Source organism: Eschscholzia californica, unplaced genomic scaffold, assembly GCF_041429995.1.
Source record: "Eschscholzia californica isolate CP2 unplaced genomic scaffold, dmEscCali1.0.p SCAF_1, whole genome shotgun sequence".
Lineage (NCBI taxonomy): Eukaryota > Viridiplantae > Streptophyta > Magnoliopsida > Ranunculales > Papaveraceae > Eschscholzia > Eschscholzia californica.
In genome coordinates this window covers 58945692-58966486 of record NW_028238198.1, presented here as the reverse complement: position 1 = coordinate 58966486, position 20795 = coordinate 58945692, and the positions used below count along the sequence as shown (strand labels likewise).

The 20795-nt window shown below is 40.9% G+C and overlaps 1 non-coding gene and 1 pseudogene across 1 annotated transcript; one reads left to right on the top strand and one right to left on the bottom strand.

The window, feature by feature from the left end:
* Positions 1-686: 686 nt before the first annotated feature.
* Positions 687-20678, top strand: LOC147567871 (uncharacterized; annotated as a pseudogene).
* On the bottom strand, positions 12193-12299 carry LOC147567872 (small nucleolar RNA R71). Its single transcript, XR_015231607.1, has one exon. It is a non-coding gene; the product is annotated as a small nucleolar RNA R71 (small nucleolar RNA).
* Positions 20679-20795: the final 117 nt, after the last annotated feature.

Genomic DNA, 20795 nt, shown 5'->3' with positions numbered 1-20795 from the left:
AGAGACTTTCTTTTTATTTTTGGTTTTAAAGTTTTGACCCTAATTTGGAGGGCTTAATTAAATTGTAACCGAAAATCAAAACGGAGCCTCGACCTTCGGAACACTCGCGGGTCATCTACAAAGGTCATCGCCCGTCTTGAACGGGAGGTAAATTTCTTGAACACCCACGAATCTCCTGTCAGTGGGTTTTTGGTGTGAATTCGTGTGCCTAATTGCTGTGACCGAACTGTTTAGTGTAATCATTCTAGTAAGGGCACTAACCCAGTTACAAGATAAGAAACGGATTTCATCACCGTTCTCTTGCCCACATAGGTAACAACATTCACGAACCCAAACCTCACTTAAAAAGCTAAAATATTATTTAGACATCAGCCCCTAAGGTATCGAGCTCATAAGACCCTTCAAAAACAACTCGGGAAATTGACTCTTATCTAGGCATTCTCAGAGGAAAGTTTGTAAACAATTCTTGTCAAAAAGGCCGCCTCGAGAAGAGGAAACGTTTGCCGAAGGAAGACGGCTGTCACAACGTTCATCGTTGGTTGTCTTCCTGGAGAATTGTCTACCGACTACTCTGGTCGAGTAACCTTTATAAACAGTCAAAGTTCAAGTGTTGTGGAGAAGTAGGAGCTGTCTAGATTTGTAGGGTGAATCCGACAAACCTGTCTATTGTCTAGATTTTGTTTAGGTTGCTTGGTGGAGTCAGACTGTTTGTGTTTGCTTTCCTATAGGTTCCTCGTAGTGATTCTTTGGTTCGAATATCCTTGGTCGTTGGGCTCTAGTTTATGCCCAAAAGATATCGTGATAAGAGAGGTCGTTTCATCAGTAGAGAAGCACATTTAAGTAATCTTTTAGCGAGTCTCTCTTTGAGTGACACTATGGGTGAGAATCTAAACCAAGCCAGGGATGGAAATCAGCCTATGACACTCAGGGATTACATGAATCCCACTAGAACGTGTCAACCGTCATGTATACAGTTACCCCAATGCACGACTCAATTCGAGTTGAAACCGAGCACTATTCAAATGCTCCCTGTTTTCCGTGGGGTTGAGAACGAGAATCCCTACTACCATGTTAGAGATTTCGAAGAAATCTGTGGGACTATGAATTTCCCCAATATGCCTGACGAAATATTGAGACTTAGGTTGTTCCCTTTCTCACTGAAGGAGAAAGCAAAATCTTGGTTGTATGCCTTACAACCCCATTCCATTACTACATGGGAAGAATTGAGCAGTGCATTCCTTCTGAAATTCTTCCCGAAACACAAAACTACCTCTTTAAGGCAAAGTCTTAACAGTTTTGTGCAGCAAGAAGACGAATCTCTCTATAAATATCTTGAGAGATTTAAAGAAATCTTACTACAGTGTCCACACCATGGTTTTGAAAAAAACAGATTAGTCCAGATTCTCTATGACGGACTAAATTACCCAACTACATCCATGGTAGAATCATTCTGTGGTGGCGGTTTTACTCATAAATCCGCCGATGATTGCATGGCTTTTCTAGAAGATCTAGCTGAGAAATCCCAGCAATGGGAAACTTCTAGAGGACCTCCTACTAGGGCTAATCCTACTCCGAATAAAGCTGGCATCTATAGAGTTGATGAGTCAGATCTTAAACTCGCCGCCATGACGAGAAGGATAGAAGCCCTAGAACTTGGTCAGCCTAAAGCATTCAGGGAGGATCCCACTTAAGTCATGAGTGTTGGAAATGAATCCATCTCTTATCTGTGCTCGGTCTGTGGAGACCCATCTCATACTGGAAATAAGTGTACCCTATTTTTTGTTCCTGACGAAAAAGAGCATGCTAATGCTCTTTATCTAAACTCTAGGCAAGATAACCGTCAGAAATATGATCCTTACTCGAACACTTATAATCCGGGTTGGAGAAATCACCCCAATTTTTCTTGGTCAAAGGGTCAGGGTCAGGGCCAGATTAGTAGTTCAATGAACCCTCCTGGGTTTAATGCTCCTAGGAATCCTTATGCTCAAAACCAGGGTCAATCTAGTACCCAATATCCTTCTCAGAATAAGGAGTCTTTAGAGGAAACCATGAAGCAGCTAGCTAAGGCCCAAATGGAGTTTGCACAACAGACCAACCAGACTATATCTAGTCTAAGAACCGAGGTAGGTCAACTTACGGAAGCCCTTAGGCAGAGAGAACAGGGTATATTTCCTAGTCAACCAGAGCCAAACCCGAAGGGAAAAATGTCTATGGACCAGGCCAATGCAATAACCACCCTTAGAAGTGGTAGGGCAATTGACAATAAGGTAGGAGTTCCCGAAGATAATGAACAAAACTCTGAACCACCAACCTTACCAACTAGTACCCCTAGTAAAGAGCCTGTGAAGGCTCCTGAGTCTGAAAACCTGCCCATTGTACCTGAGCCATATGTCCCTAGAGCCCCTTATCCTCAGTGTCTGGTAGAACCTAAGAAGAAGTCTCAGTTTGAGGAGATAATGGAAATGTTCAAACAGGTTAGTATTAACATTCCATTATTAGATGCCATTAAACAGATCCCGTCTTACGCTAAATTCCTTAAAGACATATGTACTAGAAAGCGTAAGATGAACGTGCATAAGAAAGTCTTCTTGACTAATCAAGTGAATTCTATTATCCAACAAACCCTTCCATCTAAGTACAAAGACCCAGGAAGTCCTACGTTACCATGCACCATAGGAGAACATGAGATCGAACGAGCATTATTAGATCTAGGTGCTAGTGTTAACCTCCTTCCTTACTCGGTGTACTTACAGTTAGGTTTAGGAGAAATAAAACCCACTCCTGTAGTTCTCCAGTTGGCGGATCGGTCTATTAGACGACCACGTGGAATAGTGGAAGATGTTTTAATAAAGGTTGGTGAATTCATCTTTCCAGTAGATTTCATCATCTTGGATACCGACCCTGTTCGTGATACCCAAAGTCAGATTCCCGTCATTTTAGGACGACCATTCTTAGCTACATCTGATGCTGTCATATATTGTAGGAGTGGACTCTTAAATTTGTCTTTTGGAAACATGACTGTAGAGATGAACATCTATAAAGCTAGACTTTTTCCAGATGATGTTGAGGATTTTACCGAGTTGAATCTGATAGATATGTTTGTTCAGGATTCTTTACCTGAAACTTTATCCGAGGATCCCTTAGAAACACTGTTGGCTCATTTTGGCTTAGACTTTGATGAGGAGGGAAGTATCAATGAGGTAAATGCTTTGCTGGATTCTACCCCATTACTGGATACTGATAAGTGGAAAGCGAAAGTTGAACCCCTCATTTTGTCTAAGCCAATTGACTCGCCAACTTTAGAGACAAATCAACTATCATCTACCAATGAGTCCTGTGGTCCATCTATCCCAGAGTTGTCTACATCCACAGAAAAACCACCTTCCTTAGAATTGAAACCCTTGCCCGACAATTTAAAGTATTTGTTTCTAGGCCCATCTGAAACTCTACCTGTCATTATTGCTTCTGAGTTAGAAAAAGAACAGGAGAGTAGACTGTTAGATGTCCTTCGAAACCACAAAGAGGCCTTAGGGTGGTCAATATCAGATTTAAAGGGTATAAGTCCTTCTGTTTGCATGCACCATATCTACCTAGAGGAGGATGCTAAACCGTCAAGGGAAATGCAACGTAGACTTAACCCTCACATGAAGGAGGTAGTTAGAGCTGAAGTCCTGAAATTATTAGGTGCGGGTATCATATACCCTATTTCAGATAGTACTTGGGTCAGTCCTGTTCAAACTGTACCCAAGAAATCAGGCATTACTGTAGTCAAGAACGAAGCAAATGAGTTAATACCCACCAGGATGACCACTGGGTGGCGTGTTTGTGTTGACTACAGGAAATTGAACACGGTCACGAGGAAATACCATTTTCCTCTTCCTTTCATTGATCAGATGTTAGAGAGACTAGCTGGGCATAGCTACTACTGTTTCTTAGATGGCTATTCTGGCTATAATCAGATCCCAATAGCCCCTGAAGACCAAGAGAAAACCACTTTTACCTGTCCATTTGGAACTTATGCTTATCGTCGGATGCCTTTTGGGTTGTGTAATGCACCCGCCACTTTTCAAAGATGTATGATGAGCATATTTTCAGATATGGTAGAAAGGTTTCTTGAGGTCTTTATGGATGATTTTTCAGTCTTTGGCTCATCATTCGATCAATGTCTGCATCACCTCACACTCGTGTTGGTTCGATGCAAAGAGAAGAACTTAGTTCTCAATTGGGAGAAATGTCACTTTATGGTTCGCTCAGGAATAGTCTTAGGGCATGTCATTTCTGAAAAGGGCATTGAAGTAGATAAAGCAAAAGTTGAGTTGATAAAAAGCCTCCCAGTCCCTAAAACGGTCAAAGATATTCGATCGTTCTTAGGACATGCTGGATTTTATCGGCGGTTTATCAAAGATTTCAGCAAGATATCTAGACCTCTATGTAATCTTTTGGCAAAAGAGAACAAATTTGTCTTTGACGGTCCTTGCTTAGAAGCCTTTGAAAAACTGAAACTTATGCTTACATCCGCCCCTATTGTTCAACCTCCCAACTGGAGTACTCCACTTGAGATCATGTGTGATGCATCTGATTATGCCATTGGAGTCGTGTTAGGTCAACGTGAGAATAAACTTCTTCACGTTATATACTATGCCAGTAAGACGTTGAATGATGCACAGCTAAACTACTCTACCACTGAAAAAGAGTTGTTAGCTGTAGTGTATGCCTTAGAGAAGTTCAGATCATATCTCGTTGGGTCTAAGGTCATTATATTCTCTGATCATGCTGCATTAAAATATCTCCTTTCTAAAAAGGATGCAAAACCTAGGCTGATTAGATGGATACTGCTGCTACAGGAATTTGACATAGAAATTCGGGACAAAAAGGGTTCCAAAAATTTAGTAGCAGACCACTTGTCTAGACTTGTAGTCGAGTCTGTCAAAGACAAGTTACCCATGAGAGAGAGCTTTCCTGATGAGCAACTCTTTAGTGTCTCCCGATTACCTTGGTTTGCTGATATAGTGAACTATCTTCCTACTGGTCAAATACCCAAACACTGGACCAAGCAAGATCGTGATAAATTTTTAGCTGAGGTGAAACGGTTCTTCTGGGACGACCCATACTTATTCAAGTATTGTCCCGACTAGATCATTAGGAGATGTGTTCCTGATGAGGAATAATTGAAAATCATCTCCTTTTGTCATGATCATGCATGTGGAGGGCATTTTAGTAGTAAAAAGACAGCTGCCAAAATTCTGCAATGTGGTTTTTACTGGCCGTCTATATTTAAGGATACCCATGCATATTGTTTGGCATGTGAACGATGCCAAAAGTTGGGAAGCATTTCACGTAGGAACATGATGCCCCTTAATCCTATTTTGGTAGTTGAGGTCTTCGATGTGTGGGGCATCGATTTCATGGGTCCCTTCCCAAATTCATTTGGAAATCTGTACATCCTAGTGGCAGTTGACTATGTGTCTAAGTGGATAGAGGCGGTTGCTTGCAAAACGAATGATCACAAAGTTGTGATCACTTTCTTGAAGGAAAACATACTTTCACGTTTTGGTACACCGCGGGCAATTATTAGTGATGGGGGCACACACTTTTGTAATAGGCAGTTTGAGCTTTTGATGAATAAATATGGTATTACTCATAAAGTGTCTACCCCATATCATCCACAGACTAGTGGTCAAGTCGAGGTATCGAATAGGGAGATTAAACGCATTCTAGAGAAAACGGTTAACACCAATAGGAAGGATTGGTCTTTACGACTAACCGATGCACTATGGGCTTACCGTACAGCGTTTAAGACCCCTATTGGAATGTCTCCATATAGACTAGTGTATGGCAGAGCATGCCACTTACCCGTTGAGTTAGAGCACAGAGCATATTGGGCTATCAAGCAATTGAATTTTTCGCTTGACAAGGCGGGTAGAGAGAGAAAGTTGCAACTCAGTGAGTTGGAGGAGTTGAGAAATGATGCATATGAGAGTGCTAGGTTATATAAACATAAGATGAAAATGTTGCATGATAAAATTATTTTAAGAAAAACATTTTCACCGGGTCAGAAAGTTTTATTATATAACACACGTTTGCATTTATTTCCTGGTAAACTCCGTTCTAGATGGACGTGGCCTTTCACGGTCAAGTTTGTGTATCCTTATGGTGCGGTTGACATTGAAGACAGAAATGGTAGTGTGTCCAAAGTGAATGGACAACGGCTGAAACCATTTTTAGAGATGTTGACCGATACAGAGGACGTTCCTATCGAAGATCCTGTCTATCAAAACTGATCCGCTATGATCAGTTTCGTCTGGCTGAAGACGTTAAACTTAGCGCTTTCTGGGAGACAACCCATGCATAGGACTTCTGAATCTGGTAACATCTTTCCCTAATCCTGTTATTTTGCATAGTCTTCAGAACATTGAGGACAATGTTCGGTTTAAGTTTGGGGATGGGGGATTGAATTTTTAGTCCTTATTTCAAAAATTCAAAAGGGTTCAAAATTTTTGCTTTTTGGATTAAAAACGTGAGTCTAGTTGTTTTTGCTTGTTAATAGTTATAGAGTCCAGTTGGTTGTACTATGCTTTTGCTAAGGGTTTTTCCACGAATTTCGAGTCTTGAAGTTGTCTGTGCACTAGCCATGTGAGTATTAGATAGGTGAAGAGTAGACTTTTCTAAGAGAACTTAATCGATCATTAGTGGAGACTTAACCCAGGTGAGATTCTGAGCCTTTCTTTTTGTTTTGAGTGATCTCTTCTGAGCTAATTCTGAGTAGAATGAAGAGCTACTCAACCTCGCAGTATTCCTTAGAACTCAGTTGATCTCTTGAGTTCAAATTTTACAACCACTACGGATGTCATCAGGAATGCAAACCTTCTCTTGTAGTCTGAGAAACTTGAAAACAGTGTCAACTATAGGAAGATAGGAACTTCATCATTTAGAACCCTGAGAATAAGGCATGAAGCAAAGTGAATAGAATTTTACCAAGGAAAGAATAATGTGAAGAAAGTATGTTATGCATCTTGAGTTTTATTACCAGAGTCAGTAGCAAAAAAAAAAAAAATGAAAAAAAAAAAAAAAATGAAAATATGAAAAATGCAAGAAAAAAGTGTTTATGTAGTTTTGTTTGAGTGTTTACCCCTTGAAGAAGTTCTTGAAGATTTGAAGACGTCGAGTTCTCAGGAGTTCTAGTCAGATCCTCATTAGTGTCTATCGACCTCTAGGAAGCATTGTTAGATAGTAGATCAGGTGAGAAGAGTTGGTTAGTTTCCCCATTCCATATTAGTGGTTGTTTCCTTCTTGAGATCAGTCGTCCACAGAATTTTAGTCCGTCTTTTTCATGTGTTGAGTTTTCCTTCATATTCATACCAACACATAGAGTGAACCATTCTTGAGTGACTTTGATTTTTGAGTGTATGACCGTGAGGCAGTAGTCGAGGCGAAATGTATCGAGACGGTAATCGAGGTCTTGTCTTTTCAGAACCGAAATGATACTCATATTGGCTGGTCACCTGCACTTCGAGTCTTGATTACTAGTGAAGGGATTTTTAGCATTTGTATGGTTTGGTCGACTTAGATTTCATGTCTATTAACTTTTGAAAATCTACCGGATGAACATTTTTAGTCCACATCATATTTAGACCCTTTTGCATCTTTGATCTTTGAATTTTGTGGGTATATTCACTGCAAACCCTCACGAGACAAAACTCGTGCTCTTGGGTAACCAAGAGGTTTAACGGCTTGTTGCACGTGCTAAGTGCAATCGTGGGTCCCTACGAAAGTGGTGAAATAGGTTTAGTTTTATTTTTTTGTTTTGCTCGAGGACTAGCAAAATCTAAGTTTGGGGATGTTTGGGGATGTTTGATGAGACATGGAAATGTCCCATCTGAGTCTCTTAATTTAGACGAGTTAGTCTCTCTAGAGCAGTTACTCTCACGAATTACTCTCTTTTATGTTCAGGTACCTTTTTACAGAGTTACGCGTGTAAAACGGATAAAGTCGGAAAGAATGCAGACTAGGGGCATTTTGGTCATTTGTTGATTCTGACTTCTTGGTCAAGATTGATGCTCAGATGAGAAGAGGGGTCCGTGACGAGTTCGTGGGCGAAAACGGGAGTCAAATCGGAGTCCGGACGAGCAAATTAGCCAAAGTCAAAGTTGGAGTCAAATTTGGTTGACCAAATCACTTAAATACACGTGGCATGCAACCTGATGGTGAGGGACCAATTCCCGGGACTTCGGTGGGCGCAATGGGTAATATTCGGGACTGTTTTTAAGTGCTGATGTTGTGCAACGCGAAGCAAGATACTTGGATGCTCCTCTGCGCGTGATGCACGATCCGACGGTCACTTTAATTTCTGTACATGTGGCCTAATCTGACGAGTACCGTTGCACATTTATCCATCCAGCCGCGAACCACTGGATCCTTTTTGTGTTCCTCCTCATCAGTACGTGAAATGCTTTCCCTCTATCCTCTCCTCTTATTTCTCAAATCTCTTTTCAAATTCAAATAGAAAACAGAAAGAGAGATAGACCCGGGAGATAGAGAGAGAGAGAGATGGAGGAGGATTCTGTTGGTTAAACCCGAGTGAGAGAAGGAGATATTCTGGAAATCAAAACAGAAAGGGATAGAGAAGAATTTGGGAGTGGGGATTCTATATGTTTGGGTTATAAAAGAGGAAGAGATTGGGAAAGAAAGATATCATCGGTTTTTAGAACAAAAAAAAACAGAGAAGGAAGAAAGTAGAGAGAGAGAACAGAGAGCTTCTATTTCTGATTTCTGTTTCTTTGAGTTGTAACCTTAATTTCTTAGTGAGAGAGAGAGAGAGATTACAGAGGAAGAAAGAAAGTTAGAGAGAGAGACGGGTTTTGAAGAAGAACAGGAGAGAGAGAGACTGAAACCGAGAGCTCCATGGAGTTTAATTTTTCTTGATTTTTTTGATTTCTCTTTTGTAATCTTATTATCTTAGTGAGAAATAGAGAGAGATTACTGAGGAAGAGAGAAAGTTAGAGAGAGAGACGGATTTTAGAAAGAATAACAGAGAGAGAGAAACAGAAACCGAGAGCTTCCATGGAGTTTTTATTCATTGATTTTAATTTTATATCTTTGTCTTCTTCTTAGTATTTCTGTCTTTGTGAGAGAGATAGAGAGAGAGAATTAACAGAGAGATTAAGAAAAGAGAGAGAAAACAGGAAGTTTAAAGAGAGAAAGAGAGCTAAGGAAGGTGAGAAAATAAATTTCCCAGAGGGAAAATATTTCCGGGAAGACAAGAAAATCGTTTTCCCAGAGGGTGCGTTTGGCAAATCTCCGGGAAAAACAGAAGGAAATCAATTCCTTAGGCTCTGTTTGGTGGGAAAATCGCAGAAAAGTAAGTTTCTTTCTTCTTTTTCTTATATTACTTCAAATGTTTATCGTTTCTAGCATGAGTAGCTAAGTCTTTTATATCTAGGGTTTTAGATGAAGTTTTAATAATTATTCTAATGATAAATTTATTACAGTTTTTATTATTTTAACGATAATATCTTCCGGGTTTTTAGACCGTTCATGGACTGAAAATCTGAGTTATACAAAGAACTATCGAATTAGACCAAAATTACTTTGTCCTTAGAATTGTTAGGAAAAAGGATTCGAAAACCCTAGGTTCCCTTTTTCTGAATACCGACTTATTTCTTTGTTTATTTATTTTTCTTGAGTTTTATGTTATATTTTTATTTTATCACCATCAAACCAATTTTAAATCTCAATAGTTTTAAGGTTAGAATTTAGTTTAACTTAGTCTCTGAGGAACGAACCGGTCTTACCAGGACTATTACTTGACGCCCGTATACTTGCGGGTGGAGCCCTTTTAGGGTAACCTTTTAGGCCCATCAGTCATCATCTTCTACAACACACAACAAGGGGTTGGAGAGCTAGGGTTTCAAGTTCTTAAGTGTTCTTCATCAAAAGCTTTGAGTTGGGTTTGAAGAGAGAACAAGAGAGGAAGGTGAAGGAGGCCGGCCAAGCTAGGCCGGCCTAAGCTTGGCCGGAACAGCAGCAGCTCGGGTCTTTGAAGGAGCATGGAGCTCGACGCGTGAAGAAGCAGCTGCTAGCATCAACCGGACGCGACCAAAGCTGCTCCGAACAGCAGCTTCTTCACGGGACAGTGGGCAGCTCGGAGCATCAAGGGTTGCTCGTGAGAGCTGCACACCAGCTCGGGACGCCTTCACGCTTCCTCAATGGCTCGGGTAGAGCACGAGAAGCATGGGACAGTAGCAGCCTAGCATGAGACGGCTCGGACAACACTTCATTTGGCCGGATCTTGGCCGAAATTTCTATTTCTTTGGCCGGACTTTTATGAGTTTTCCGGCAACTTTCTTGATCCGAAACTTTAGGGCTTTTGTTCCCCTCATCCTGGCTAGGTTCTCATGTGGTTTGATGTGATTTTGGGTTACAAATTTCTAGAGAGAGAAAGCTAGGGTTAGGTTTAATGGAGGTTGTGTTCTAAATGAAGAAGATGATGGTGGTTGCTATGGGGAACCCAGAATTTGCTAAGGGGAGATCGGCTGCATCTTAAAGACTCATATTTTCCGACGATCTTATCCTCGAACCACATCGAAAAAGGGGGATTCTCTCATCATTTTCTTTCCATTTCTTATTCAATCACCATATTTAGCTAACTTTAGTGTGTCGATTATATGAGATGAAACGTAATGAATTCGTGATTATGTTTAATATGATTTGATGTTTTGATTATAAATTGATGTTCATTAATTTTGATTATCGTTTTGATCGTATTTTCATGTGTCTTGTCAAGCACTTCGCATAGTTAATAGACGAAACGAAGTATTCGATATCGATCGTAGTCTAAGTCATAATTTCCTGTGTCTTGTCATGCACTTCACATAGTTAGGCGACTAGACGATACTTTCTATGACTCGGGATTAACCGATTTAGGCGTTTGTTTGACTAAGTATGATCTCCGGATATACGTAGTACTTAGAAACATCTACTTTAGGAGTCGAATATCAATTGTACCTCGATACATTAGATCGGACTACACGTAGTCGTAGGTTTATCATTATCGGATTCTCGATTCGACACCTCTCTCACTTATTTGTCTCCCGACTCTTGTTGCCTCCCGACTCTTGTTGCCTCCCGACTCTTGTTCCTCCGACTCTTCTCTAGCATCTCTCTCGCCTATTTACATTAGATTATCTAGTTAGCTTTACTTGTTTTCTTTTCTTATTACTTATTCATATTAAAACCCCCCATTTACCTTTGTCCTTTCCGTTTTTGTCTAAGTTAGCTAGTAATACTAAAATCGACGGACAAGACCTTTCGACAATCGAAGTACCTTCCTATCCTTGGATCGACTCCGGTTTTACCGGCTACTACTTGATACCTCCGCTTGGGTGTGCAACCTTTTCGGGTGCATCATGTTTTTGGCGCCGCTGCCGGGGATAGGTCTAGTAGTTTGGAGATCGTTTGTCGTTTTGTTCATTAGTTTAGTGTTACTTATTTACTTAGACGTTTTCTTTGTTTATTTTTCCTAGTTTCTTTTTATTTTTTTGGTTTTCTCGTAGGTACTCATCCAAGGAGCTCTAAAGGACGAAAGTTAACAAGTTTTGGGATATAAAGGGAGACACAAAAAAAGGGAAGAGTCAAATTGTGGTAACAAACACCACCTCTAGTATCGTTCCCTAACCTTACCTATTTGAGCGGCTTAAGTGCATTTGCATCTTGTCTATTATTGATAGTAGTAGTCGAATTGAACACTTGTGATTGCTTGCATTTTGCTTTAATTGTGCTTCAATGGATGTTTATGGGAATGATAGTTGGAATGATGGGTATGAGGTTCATCGCCCGCTTAGAAGTCTTAGAGACTACCTTGAACCTAATATGGCTAGCATACCTTCATGCATCATATTTCCGAGTAATGAGTGTAATTTAGACATACACCCTGAGATTATTCCATTACTTCCTATATTTCGAGGCCTAGAGAATGAAGATCCATATTTTCATTTGAGAGAGTTCAATGAGATTTGCTCGATACTCCCAATCAATGGAGAACTTGAGGGAATCGCTAAGCTCAAATTATTTCCGTTGTCATTAAAATAAAAGTCGAAGATATGGTTTCATTCTTTAAGGCCTAGGACTATAAGAAGTTGGGATGAGATGACTAGGGTGTTTTTGAAAAAGTTCTTTCCCACTTATCGAACCACCACCTTAAGAAGAGAAATTATGAACTTTGAGCAAAACAAAGAGGAGACCTTCTTTAGGTGTTGGGAGAGATTTAAAGACCTCCTTATCTCATGTCCACATCATAACTACGAAACATGGAGGGTCATCGGGTTCTTTTACGATGGCTTGACCTCCAAAATGAACAAATTCGTGGAAGTGATGTGCAACGCAGAGTTTATGAGTAAAAGTCCTAATGAGGCTTGGGAGTATCTCGACCTTTTAGCGGAGAAGACCCAAGATTGGGACACACCCGTTAATAGTGACCGAGATATAGCCGAAGGAAACCATTACTCAAAAAGAGGCATATGCTTTTTAAAGAAAAATGGGGAAGTACATGATAAAGTTTTCAACGTGTCTCGGAAAGAATTTATAGATATGCATGATGGTGATTTGGTGATTGATAGTGTCTGTAGCATTTGTGCAAGTCGAGAACACCTAACGGGTGAATGGCCTACTATTTCTCTTTATCAAGATGTCTCATTAGGATGCACAAATGTCATGGACACTCATATGAAGCCCGTAGGTTCAAGGAGTGATGCCCTTACTAATGATTATGAGAATCTTGAAGAACCCTTAGTTGGTTTTACTTGTGCGTCTCATCATAAGAGGACTCTTGAAGATGTTTCGAAATCATTTTATGAGGTAGAAACTCAGATTAGCCAAAACACCTTGCATGCCCTTAAAGAAATGGAAGCAAAATTGAAAGACATCGAGAAAGGGGTTTCACAACCCCAAACTCCAACAAATCCCAAGGGTACAGGTGAGGGTAATACACCTAGTGCTAATGTTAAGTCCAACTCCATTCTCGAAAGTGATGAAATGATTAACTTAGATACTCCCATGACGGTAAACATACCCGAGGATCGTGCGATTTTTGAGAATGGTGGTGGGCATAACGAGGTTTTAAAGTCGGAATCTGAGTCTAAACCAGTTGATGGACCTAAACCCTCATTCTTTCAACAATTTTTCCCTACCTATGATATATATATATGCTTGCGCCGGTAGTTCAAAGGAAGAATACTATTAATGCCCAGGAGGACCATAACAACATGAATAGTTTGATTCCTAAGACCTTTGTAGATCATTTTGGTGAAATGCATGCCCCCTCTATTATTATATCAAACTTTGTTGCCTTGACATCATCCAAGTTTGGGGATTACCTCTTACTTTTTGCCGTCTCACTTATGTACCCATACCATTACATTGTTGTGAGACGGTTCATACCGGTTAAAACTTTCTTATGAATAGACCCCCAAATCTTTCGTCTTTTGTTATATGATTGGTTGGTCTATTGAGATGGGTGTGATGTTTGTGGGTATTATCTATAGAAACCCTCCACGAGACCTAACTCGTGCTCTTGTAAAACAAAAGAATCAATGACTAATTGTATGGTTCGATGCAATCGAGTGATACTGCGTGAGTGGTCATTTTTATTTGGTCATGCTTATGCTTCATTCTTATGTTATTTACTGATATGTTAGGAGTGTTTCTCACTTTGTATACTTTTGGGACGTGGTTCATTCCAGGTTTGGGGATGGCGATAGGCTTATCATCAACTTGAAACTCGAATACATAAGTCTTGGTAGTATCACTTTTTATCTCCTTCGGCTATGGTAATATCCTTCCACTCTTCTCTTTAACTTATTGTACCTCTTATATTTTAGGGAACATATGCTTAGAACATTGAGGACAATGTTAGTTTTAAGTTTGGGGATAGGGATACGACCATTTAGTTGCATGACATCATGACCTTAGAATTCAAAAGACAAGAGGGTTCAACAAATTGACCAAATTTAAAAAAATTTGGATAGATTTGGTATGATTCTAGTGGTATTCTTAAGTATGTTGATGCATATGGCCCTTTCTCGATAAATCTTATGCATGCTCTTAGTCCCTTCATGAATGTTAAGTCCTTTAGTGTTCGTGTGCTATCATGTGAGTATCATCTTAAGGAAGAAGAAACACTTCTAAGTGACCTAAAATAGTCATTAGGGGAGACTTAAACCCATGTGAGATATCTGTGCCCTTTTATTTCCTTTGAGTGTACTCTTCCGCGCTAACTCCGAGTAGAATGAAGAGCTACTCAACTTCGCAACTTTCAATAGAGCTTAGACGATCTCATGAGCTCAACTTCCTTAGCCACTAGGAGTGACATCAGGATAGCGAATAAACCTTACTCTTGTAGTCCATGAAACCCGATAATGGTGTCAACTTTAGGGAAACGGATACTCCACCATCCATTCATCATACTACTCCCGAGAATGAAGGCATGAAAAGTAAAGAAGAAAGAATGTGAAAGAAAAATGTGAAAGTAAAGGTGATTTGTTGAGAATACTAGTTGTATTTTTGTTTTGGTGTTTGGGTATGTGTGCAAAAAAAAAAAAGAATAAGTGAAAAAGTGAAAAAGAAAGGAAAAAAGCAAAAGAAAAAAGAAAGGAAAAAAAAAAGAAAAAAGAAAGAAAGTTGGTTTATATGTGTTATTTTGTGTTTGTGTAAGTGTTATGAAAATAAAGTATTCAATGCAAGAAGTCAAGTTTAAAGGTTGTTTGAGTGTTCTTTTATCATTGAAGGCGTCGACATTCTCGGGAGTTCATCATCTTCCATTCCATCTCTTGTATCCGTTTACCTTTAGGAGGCACTATTAGAGGGTAGAGTGGGTGAGAAGGGTGAGTGAGCTTCCCCATTCCGTTAGTGGTTATTTCCATTCCTAAGAGATCATTTCGTTTTAGAACTTGATATCCTCATTTAATTTTTGTTGTGTTGAGTTTACTTTATTCCATGCTCACACATGAGAGTAAACCATTATGATTCGTTTTTGAGTGATTTCATGTTTAAGAGCGTATGACCGTGAGGCCAAAGTCGAGGTGAAATGTGCTATGATAGGAAATAAGGTTTTGTTACTTTAGACTTGGATGATACTCATGATGATGGGACACTTGCATTTGAGCATGAAACTAATAGTGAGGAGACTCTTAACATGCTTTTGTGTTTATTGGTTTGACTCATATGTTTGACATACTTAAGTCTCTCACTCGTTGATCATCATTAGGACGCGTAGGGCAGGCGCGTCTTGCCCTGCTAGGTCGCGCAGGGCAGGAACATCCTGCCTTGGCCGGTATGCAGCAGGCAGAAATTCCTGCCCTGTCCCATGGCAGCAGCCCCCCTTCTTCTTCTTTTTTTATTTTTTTTATTATTATTATTTTTTTTGTGTATGTATACTGGAAAAGTGTGACCTGATGTTTTTGTTCCCGGATCCTTGGTTCGATTCGACAGGTAAGTTGGTTCGGCAACGTGACGATCGGTGTTGTTAATTCGACCTTAAGTTTTCGCCAAATTACTCCGCCAAGTTCTGCTTTTTCTGGCTGCATCTCATCCATAACGTCTTTGAAGGTCGTAGACGAGATGTGTCGGATGACATGGTCCGCTTAATTTACTTTGCCTCCCATATATAAGGGGATGAGGGGTCTTGGACCTTTGTTGGTTGCAAGTGTTCATTGGAGCCATTTTTGGAGGAGATTTTGGAGAGGATTTTCTTGAAGAATGCTTGGAGAGAAGAACTTGAAGATCTTGACATAATCTTTGAATCTTTCTTCAGTGTTCTTCGCGTTCTTCGTATGTTGGTAAAAATACTTATATTTTGATCTTTCCCAACAAAAATTGTAGCATGTTTTCCATATTTTGATCTTATGGTAGTGTAAGGTTTCACCAAGTTATGTTCCTTGCTTGTCATGTTAATATAGTGAACTTAACATGTGAATGGTAGAAAATGTGTAACAGCGTGGTAGAATCATGTTGGGCTTGTAGTAGTGATGGGCCTAAAAAGTTTCCTAAATAGGTCACCACCCGCAAGTATACGGGCGTCAAGTGATAATTCCGGTAAGTCCGGTTCGTTCCTCAGAGACTAAGTGAAACCTATTCTAAGACTTGGAAGTAAGACGGTTTTTGTAATGATTCGATTTTGGTTTTGAATAAAATATTAAAATAAAATTATGGAAATAAAATAATTACAAATGATACAAGGAACTCAAATGGGGGAGAGCCTAGGGTTTTCTGAATCCGTTCTCCTAACAATTCTAACGACAATTTATTTTGGTCTGATTAGATAGTTCTTTATATAACTCAGGTTTTCAGTCCATGAACGGTCTAAAAACCCGGAAGATTTTATCGTTAAAATGGTAAAAACTTTAATAAATTGTCGAGAAAATGATTATTACGACTTCATCTAAACTCTAGATAGAAAATTAGTTCTTCATGATAAAGGATGGAAGCTTAACTATATAGAAAAAGAAAAGAAAAGTAGAAAAGTTGAATTTCTTACTAATTTTCCAGCCAAACAGAGCCTAAGGAAGTGATTTCCTTCTGATTTTCCGAGATTCTGCCAAACGCACCCTCCGGGAAAACGATTTTCTCGTCTTCCCGGAAATGAATTTTCTGAGAGAAAATTATTTTTTTCGTCTTCTTTCTTTCTGTTTCTTTTTCAATCTTTCTGTAATCTCTCTCTCTCTACAATATCCCTCTGTCTCTCTCTCTTTCTCTGTAATCTTTTCTCTCACTAAAAAGTTACAATCAAAAGAAGAATAAGAAAGATAGAAGATGATGATGATGATCGGTTTTCTCTCTCTAACCTCTCCTTCTCTGTTTTTTCTCTGCTAAACCCGTGATTTCTGTCTAATCTCTCTTCAACCTCTCTTAATTTCTCTCTGTCACTAAAAGAAATTCAGAAGATGAAGATGAAAGATGGATGATGATGTTGAGCGAAGAGATGATCGTCTGGTTCCTGCCACTCCCCTTTCTCTCTCTAATATAGTCGGTTTTGGTTGAGCTACCAGAGGAAGACCCTCCAGTCGAGATGCCCTCTACTGTGTTTTCCGTCCCTCTATATAGAAGAAGAAAATTGAACCCAATCTTTTCCTCCAATTTGAATCCTTTCCAAAATCACCAAAGAAGATCAAGAAAGAGAATATCCCCAGCCATTTCATTCCTTCTCGGTCTTGTCACTTTCCTTCTCTGTTTCGTTAATCCTTTGGTTACAAATAAATCTCCCTAACTCTTCCTTTCTCTACTGAATATTCTTTCCAAAGTATTAAGAGATAAGAGAGAAAGAGATGTGCGGTTTAACAGTGGATAGGGACGAGAGAATGGAGGAAGTACTGACCGTTCCAATATTTGCTACTAAGTGAAGAAGTTTTGGTGCATCTCGGAATAACTTAATAGGCTGGGACACAAGCACAGATTCACGGGATTAAAGAGAGTGTTCGACAGCCCATGGATTCAGTTGGCTTGATCGAGGGCTACTAAAGTATCGTGCTCCCGCGTGCATGCAGTCTGAGCTTTCATGTTCCTGTAAATATTGAACCACTCACGTGGATCGACGTGTAGCTGTCCAGAGGACCACATTATGTGTCCCACGGAGTAGCGTAAGATGATACTTCGGGTTGTGGAGACTGTCCATTTGTTGGAAGTTCACATTAACCGTCTGATGGAGCGGGCCTACTCTCATTAAGATGCAACAGTAACACTGGATCTCCACAACATGGTATATCTTTTGCGCCCGATACTTGTACCGAAATATCCCTACTGCTCAAAGATCCACACTCCAGCACCATCAGATTGAGCGGGACCACTGAAATTTCGACTCCATGAAATACAGGATCACCTACTCTGGTACTCCTGCTGACTTGGTCATCCATGCTTGACTTCAACTTTGACTTAGGCTATCCTTCTCGTCCGGGCTCCGATTTGACTTCTGTCTTCGCCGTTGGGTTCGTATTGGACTCTACTTTCACATGAGCCCTAATATTGACCAGAATACCCTTGTCATTAAAATGACCAAAATGTCCCTCAAGTATATCTTTATCACGATGTTTTCGCATCGAACTCCGTAAATGAGACCTGAGAAAGAAAATCAAACACATCATCAGAGTAACCGCTCGAACTGGACTAACTAACCCGAGTTAAGAGATTCCAATGAGACATTTTCATGTCTCATCAAGTAGCCGTGTAAGCTAGGGCAAAACTTTCTTACCATAACTATGTCGGCTAGAATAGTCGTATGGTTGCCTGGTTTTACTATTGTAGTAGGCGTGGATTTCCACCAAGTTATGTTTCTTGCTTGCCCCATATTAGTATAGTGAACTTAACATATGCATGGCAGAAAATGTGTAACGGCGGGGTAGAATGATGCTAGGCTTGTAGTTGCCATGTAAGCTAGGGTAGAACTTTCTTACCATAACTATGTGGGCTAGGGTAGCCATATGTTTGCCTTGTTTTACTCTTATAGTAGGCGTGGGTTTCCACAAAGTTATGTTTCTTTCTTGCCTTGTAGTATAGTGAACTTAACATATGCATGGCAGAAAATGTGTAACGGCGGGGTAGAATCATGCTAGGCTTGTAGTTTCCATGTAAGCTAGGGTAGGACTTTGTCATCGTAACCGTGAGAGCTAGGGTAGCCCTGTCATGCCCCATTCTTTTTGTACTTGCCCAACACTTCGCGTGGGTTAGGGTAGCCCTACCAAGCCCCACTCTTTTTGTGCCCGCTCAGAACTTCGTGTGGGCTAGGGTAGCCATACGCGTTAGTCTCAAGTAGAAAAGACTTTATGCTTCTTAGGTTTGGCTTTTGGTGGTCGCAAGGGTTAGGCCAAACCCTTGCTAGGAGTAGTCTATTCTTACTTAGACGTGTGCTCCGTAGGATGGATGAACGAGTAGACAACTCTTCCAGTGGGTATACTAGTGCTTCGACACATGGTGGAGCTAGCTCGCGTGCTCCTGCTGGGCGGCCCAATGTGTTAATAAACCCTTCATAGACTATCACCGACAACTGCTTGAAGAAAATTGAGAAGAAGTATAAGATACCAAAAGACCTGAAGCTCATGGCACGTGGCCCGTAAGAATTGGTAGACAGTGATATGCCAGGTTGGGTTGCCTTATATGAGCATAGCTTCGACAGCAGCCTCCGACTTCCAATCCCTTCCTTAGCATATGACACCATTAGACAGTTCGAGATTCTCCCATCCCAGCTGACGCCCAATGCTTGGAGAGTCCTGCTATGTCTTGACCGGTTGGCTGACCCGGGCAGGGTACTACACGGGAGGATGTGTCCGCATTTTATCTCTTGAAACTCGATAAAGGACAGTATCAGTTTCGCATCCGAAGTGGTAGGACCCAGGTGGTGTTAGGCTTGCCTTCTAGGGAGAGGCGATGGTATGACCGATACTTCTTCGCAAAGGGTCCCAGCTTGTTTGATGGGCGTGACGAGTCGTGGATCCCTTCGAGATGGAGACTCGCTAGTGAGTAGTGTTTATTGTTTGTTTGTCGGTATTGTGTGAGTTTTGTCGTTTCCTGCCTCACTTGGTCTAACTGTGTTAGTTCATGTAGATAACGAGCAATGGAACAAAATCGACTTTGTGGAACGGGACGCTGTTAGGCGTTTCGACTTCTGCCTGAATCTTAGCCCTATAGACGGGCATTGGGAGATCATACTTGGCCATAAGACAGCCGACGAAGTGAACCCCGGTATGTGCTCTATACTCCTTACATTTCATTGCTCCATTTTCTTGCCTATGTTTTTTTTTGAAGTAGTATATAAAGTAGTATGGGCTTACTTTCCTTCAGACGACGTAATGACAAAGAAGAGATATCGTATGCCCGAGGTTGTTGTTGCTAGAGAAGCAATTGTCGGAGTTACGACAGCGTCGCCTCCTCATCCTCTGCGTATCCGTCTCAGGCCCTCTGTCGTTCCTTCTCCTTCTGTTGCAAGTGCTGAGCCGCTCGCTACCTACGATCGTGGCTCCTTCGACGGGTAGTAGTAGCAATGTGGTGCATTTTGAGGTGCCTTCATCATCGTCAGTACTTTGCGATCCTTCTTTCGTGCCACATGTAGTCCCTCACTTGCTCATGGAGGAAGACAGGCCTGGCTTTGCAAAGATGGGGTATGGCGAGACCATAGACTGGTCTATGACTCAGGCTTATCGGGTTCGTACTCCTTCTTTCTTACTTAGGCGCTTTGATCTTTCCTTGTATTGATTTGTTGTCTAACGTTGTGATTTTATGTGCTTCTGTTGCAGGCTTTGACTGGCATGGGTTATGCTAGGGATCTTCAAGACCAACAAATTGTCGAGTGGAAGTAGAAGTATTACGCAGAACATCTCCTTGTTGAGGAGAAATCTCGCCTTGCGGAGGAGAAGAGTCGTCTTGCCGAGGAGCGGGGTCGTCTTGCCGAAGAGTTCAAAGGCATTTTGAAGGTAAAAGAAGACGAGATTGACGAGGAGATTGAAGATAATGGGGTGCGGGTGCAGATACATGCAAGGGCCACACTTATGCGGGAGTACGTGGCAGGGACGTATCTTACCGAGTGGAACCCGGCCGCTACGATTGCGCTTGACGACAAACAGCAGGCAGAGGATAAGGCGATTGAAGAGGCGGAGAAAGCTAGGGTTGGGGCTAGAGCGTCGGGTAGCCGTGCCCGCTGAGTTGTACAGTTATTGGACTAGCTCCTCCCTACCGAGCGGTAGTTAGACTTACTTTGTCTTGTTTGCCCACAGGTCTATGTCAGAACTACTTCTGTACCTTCTTTTGTGTCGGTTGGC